At 36.2% G+C, this 6,000-nt stretch overlaps 1 long non-coding RNA gene across 1 annotated transcript; it reads left to right on the forward strand.

Moving 5' to 3' along the window:
* The first annotated feature begins 4,901 nt into the window (after positions 1 to 4,901).
* LOC124197523 lies at positions 4,902 to 5,501 on the forward strand. Its single transcript, XR_006876176.1, has 3 exons — positions 4,902 to 4,962; positions 5,029 to 5,114; positions 5,174 to 5,501. It is a non-coding gene; the product is annotated as an uncharacterized LOC124197523 (long non-coding RNA).
* The last annotated feature ends 499 nt before the right edge of the window (positions 5,502 to 6,000 follow it).

The raw sequence follows: 6,000 nt of genomic DNA on the forward strand, positions 1-6,000 counted from the left end.
TTCTGGCTAAAATGAATACAGATACCCGTTATGGGCTTGATAAAAGTTAGGGAGGGTAAAATGGTCAAAACAATAAAATCTTAATTACCAAACTGAGGAATTACGTAGAGAATAATTCCTCTCACTTAAGTCAAAACACACTCATGGGAGAGAGGTACTAAAAAAATCTATATCACAGAATCGCCGTAGCGGGTCCACTTGTTCAGTTACTATATGCACATCGACGGAGGTGAAGGCTCTATGACACGAAGGCGAGTCCGAGGACGCCTTGGATCAACCATCCAAGCTTGGTTGTGATGGCCACCAGCTCATTGTCTGCTCCCATACGGTAATCAGTTGATGTGACGAGAGTGGTCTGGTTCGATCCGATCAACACGGCAATCCCACCACCGGAACTTCGTAGAGGTCGGAAATCCATCAGGTGACTCCAAGAGACTGCGTACGTAGTTTATCCCACACGAAGACAGGAGCTGGCTACGTAACGGTCTTCATTGTTGAATCCTTTAGCGTCACAGTGTCACCGAAGGCCTTCTTCAATTGCAACTCTGTTTCTTCGGAATTCGGATGTGTCGAGGTGGCCTCAGCTACTCCGTCTGTTCTCAGCGTTTGTCGTTAGCCCAAGATCCAGAAGTAAACGGGAAAATCCTTCTCGAACGAACTTTGTGTTTCTTCCAGCATCCAGCCGGACGTTGCCACTTACTGGGTCTGCATGTTGGGCATATAGACGAATTACTCCAAAGGCAATGTGACATGAGTTTGTTCTAGTGGAATGCGAGATGCCTCTTCTTTCTGGTGGGCCCTTGGAGGTGTGTAGTAAAGGGTGAACTTTTCTTCCTTTTTTTGCTGTAGTGGATCTGTTTGATCGTTGGGTATTTACGAAGAGGATTGTCTGTTGACATTTGTTTGTTAAGGCTGTGACTTGGCTTGTTGCTTTCTTTGACTGCTTTTTAAATCGATTATTTTTTTACTTTTTCAATTTAAGCATTTGCAGAAATGTTTTGTTGTCGTCGTGAAGGTTTTTTTATTAAACTTTGATTTTTCTTCTCACGTCGCGTGGAGCGTATCCTGCTCCGAGGGAAGAATAAAAGAAGGAAAACCGCCGGACCTCTTTATTCTTCCCTATTCTCTTCTCTCTATTCTTCCCCCGGGCTAGGATTTCGTCCCTGCATTACAAAAATTAATCGGCATTTTTTGTTTAAAAAATCGGCAAAAATCAGCGTCTCATTAAAAAAAATTGAAACTGTGCCCAATTGTAGATAACTATATCGTCTACCGTTTGTGCAAGTTTCAAATAATAATTAACATATTTGAATTTTTTAAGGAACATACACTTTAGCTTGGAACCATATGACGAATTCGCCGGTGTTTCCAAATTTTATATCTAGGACTTTGGGGCTAAACAAATATTCACAAAAATTTCAAAAAAATCATGGTGAAAGATAATTTTTTCCTCAACAAGAGGGATTTTTTAGATTTGCTTTGCGATATTTCAAACGTGAGTTATTGCGTGAAAAAGAGAGACAGTTTGGCCCGTAAGCCGACGTGTTAAAAGCGAGAAAAAACTCATCGTGTTTCCAAACTATGTATGGGTACTGTACTTTTTCCATATTTTTTTATGTGAGAAGTTACTACTAAAAGAAATTATACCAATGACTGGCAGTATTTGCCAGTCATTGGTATAATTTATCATCTCATTCTTTAGATAAAGTTTTCAAATATAAAAGGACATAGCCAGCGAGAAGCAGAGACTGCTGCTGAAAAAAATTAGCAGATATAGATCTAGAATTACTTTAAGCTGAGACGGCAGGCCCTGACCTTGAAATATAAAATGATCCCGTCATGATGTTCTACAAATCTCAGATTAAGACATTATTGCCTCTGTAGAAAAAATCAGCACTGACAAGATTTACGCCAACTTTAGTAAAAAAAAGGCTTTCGTTAAATAAAAAATTTGGATATCCTAGCAACAGTCTGTAACATTCATAATAAGGTACAGTTTGCTTATGATGCTGGTACATCCTATCATCCATATTCCAAAATGGTAAATTCTGCATTACGGAAAACACAAACTGAAACCGTCTCAGAAACGCTAATAATATCTTTCGACAGACAAAGTAAGTGTTTTTATTTTTCTCTTTATTTGGCTTTGTGGTATTCGTTAGTCTGTTGTGTTGCATTACCTCCATTTTCAAAAACATTTACACACAACATCGAGTCACACACAACACTTTTTTTCATAATTTTTGCGTTCCTGACATTTCCTCTCCTCTTTTGGGTAGTGGGGGGGGTGTTGAGTGTTTGGGGAGGGGTGGGGGGATCTCCAACACATCAAAAATACCTCGGGCATCGAGCTTCTCCAGTTTATTCGGATGAATAAAAAATAAGGCATTCGATTGAATTATATTCACTTCGTTGATGAATCGATGATTATTGTAAATTCAATTTTCCCACTATTCTTAATGCATACGTTTGTCTCCTTCGCATTACGCCCAGATTGAATAATTGACCCTTTCTTTTAAATTTATCATTTGATCAATTTGAATGGCATTTCAATAATTAATTTGTGAAATTTTGTCTATAATTCAATTCCAAATCGGGGTATCACCCCGCTCATGTCGAGTTCTAACCAAAAATGAGTTCTTGTCTTCTTTGCCAGGAAAGTAAGGATTGTTGGAAGGTTAAAAGGTGAAAGGTTCCTCACTCTTAACGTCAAATGACACTCGACAATTCTGGGGAAACGGAAAATTTTCTTTTTTATTTCTTTTTTTCTTTTTTTTTAAGTGTTGTTTAAAGAAAGAATTTCGTCCTCAAGAAATGTTACAAAATATAAATAATAAAAAATTTAAGAACAATTAAATGTCCAAAATGAACGAAAAAGAAATTCGGCACGAGACACGGAAGATGACCTCACACCCCTCGTTAAAATGTCAGGCTATTTTCTAACATGTAAAAATAATATCAATGAAAATGATGTTAATGTTAGCCAATTTGTCAGCAAAGTTAATTTACGTTCAAAGAAATAAAGCTTTCGTGGGAGTGATTTTATTTCAAATCCATCCCCTGACTCAAACAATTTATGTCTTAACAAACAACACGAAAATCAAAATGGTCGAATCCTTACATTAATTGTTAACTGGAACATATTCAAACAAAATAACGTAACTGGATATTTATAACTGTGTGTTCCCCACTTTGTCCCCAATAATCATTCATATTTTTCATTTGATTTTATCGATGATGGGTAATCTTGCGCGTGTATCTGTCTGATTGTACGGACATGATGGATAAGACAGATTCAATACGATAGTATGGATAACAACCCTTTGCGAGGGGGTGATTATGAAATGGTCATAACAACAATTAAATAATAATTAATTTCTGTTCGTGAAGAAAAAACCACTCCCTAGAGATATAATTCTAAAATTATCCCGACTTGTCGACGACTAACATTATTTTTGCCGGGCATATATCCAACTTCCATTTCTCCTTTTTTTTATTTTGATTTCTTTTTACAGTGACAGGCGGAGATGCAACAATAACTACTTTGCCTATGAAGAACAGTGGATTTGTTAAATCGTCAGGAGGTGTTAGTGGCAATGTTAATTTTTTCCAAGAACCAGACGGTGTCTACTGCCAAAATCCAGCAAATTTATGATCATGCAGCGTCAGCGTAAAGATCAGTAATTGCGATATTTTTCGTCAAAATGGACCACAAGTGAAGGCAAGAAATATAGCTTGGACAAACCAAAGCTAATAAAAATCCAGACAATTAAGCCCATTTTTTTGTTCTTATCTCTCGAAGTTCTCATGGGCGTGTTATTCCACAATCTTTGTTTGAAAAACTAAGAGACACAGTACGCGAAAATCAACAGTAAACAAATTGTAAAGTTAATATTTCATCAAATTTAAACCAAACTTTTCTTTTTAGAAATCATAAATTATCTAAAGGAAAAAACTAAATTGAATTATGAAATCCACATCGTGCAAGAATTTGGGCATAACGACTCAATTCTAGCAAATTTTTCCGATTGTTACCACAGTATAAAAAACGAAAAAAAAGGAACTCTGTGTGACTTCGAGCAACATCAACAAAATGTTTCTTCTACAACCCATTAGAAATCATCCATGTTTGGATACTTATCTAACTCCCCAGGAGATTTAACTGGAAAAATTTCCAATCATGTAAGTATTGTAAAACAATCTAAATTATTATTATTATTGTTTATTTTATTTACGGTAGCTGTACGGCGTTTCAACTTCATCGTGAAACACTGTCGCCGTACCTTACTGTTGAAAAACTTAAATCTTGTCAGTTACCACTCGAAAGTCGAAACATTCATCGTAAAAAAGGTAAGAAAATCAATTGAATTTCGATTTTATTACCTTTTATTAATTAAAATTTTTTAAATGGCAGAAAATGGGTCAAAGAAAAGCTTCAAAGCAAAAAAAAAGAATTCCAAGAAAGGTGGGAAAAACTTGGGGAAAAAAGAGCGAAACCAAATTAAAAAATTGGTGAAAATTTCTAGTGCGTCAACAAACCATCCCCTCTTTAACTATGGTTTGGCGATAGAATCTCTATCGGGAAATGATTTTCGGACCATGCAACGCAGGATGTCCAACTGCTTCATATCTACGCCTCTCGCAATGGCCTCACCATTAATTGTGTGCGATTTTCTAATTGTGTGTTATGTTGCGTTTCTTTTTTAGCACTTTCATCATGGATCAATGGCTCGCATCTATGTGGAATGATTGGGACCAATCACGAGATGAGGAAAACGTGGAAGATGATTTGTTAAATGCAGTTCAGAGACCTCTCACGGTATTTCTTAGTTTCCTATCTATATAAAGATTATGCTATTTTAATAATTTTTGTTCATAGAATGAGGAATTAAATAATCGAGTATTTGAGCTAATCGTTTCTTCCTCCCACACCAATGGGGCTTTCAAGTATATAGTTAAGTGGTAAGTTTATTAACATTTTTACTATTTTTATTTATGATGGTTTCTAAAATTTATGTTATCATTTAGGAAAGACCAAAATGATCCGGAAGAAGTTTTGGCTTCTCATTTTAATCTGACACATCCTCAAATCGTCATCAGTTACTTGGAAAAAAGTGAGTAAAATTAAAGTAAATATTATAATTTAAATTTTAATTATATGAACTTATTCTAGGGATTGTTGCAAATGAGAATTCGCTCAACGGACATACACCTACAATACAATCAACAACAACACTACCAGCACCACCAACAACAACACCACCACAATAGGTATGGTATGTATAGGTATAGGTAGCAATGGGAGGAAGAAGGGAAGAACGAATAACGAAGAACGAATGGAAAGACAAAGGGAGAGTAAAAAAGAGAGGGACCGACCCCTTTCTTCCCCACTCTATTTATCCCTTCCTTGACTGTCCTTCCTTTTGTACCCTTTTCTTATGGACAACGTCAATGCTTTTTCGTTTGAGGTTGCACCAAACCGGGGGTAAAAGCTAACCAAGATGGCAACCTCGAACCACTCTATAGAGTAGTAGTGTAGTACATGATTTTATACAGGAACACCGGACTTTTGCTCCCTGGTGGACAAACTCTAAAGCAAGCTTTTGTCAGTTATCACTCGAAAGTTGAAACATTCATCGAAAAAAAGGTAAGAAAATAAATTGAATTTGATTTTATTACCTATTACCCTTTATCAATTAAAATTTTTAAAATTGCAGAGAATGGGCCAAAGAAAGTCCGCAAAGCAAAAAAAAATAGTTCCAAGAAGGGTGGGATAAACTTGGGAAAAAAAGAGCGAAACCAAATTAAAAAATTGGTGAAAATTTTGGAAGGGTGGATGAAGGAAGATAAAAAAAAAGAGAAACAGAAAGCCCTCGAAGAAGCCAGAGAGAAAAAAGAAATGGAGCCAGCAAAAGAAGAAAAAGATGATCAAGAGGACAAAGAAGATGAGGTGGATGACCAAAAATCGTCTTCCTCAGAATCATATTTGGACTCCGATGA

The sequence above is a fragment of the Daphnia pulex genome, chromosome 7, assembly GCF_021134715.1.
Source record: "Daphnia pulex isolate KAP4 chromosome 7, ASM2113471v1".
NCBI classification, from domain to species: Eukaryota; Metazoa; Arthropoda; class Branchiopoda; order Diplostraca; family Daphniidae; genus Daphnia; species Daphnia pulex.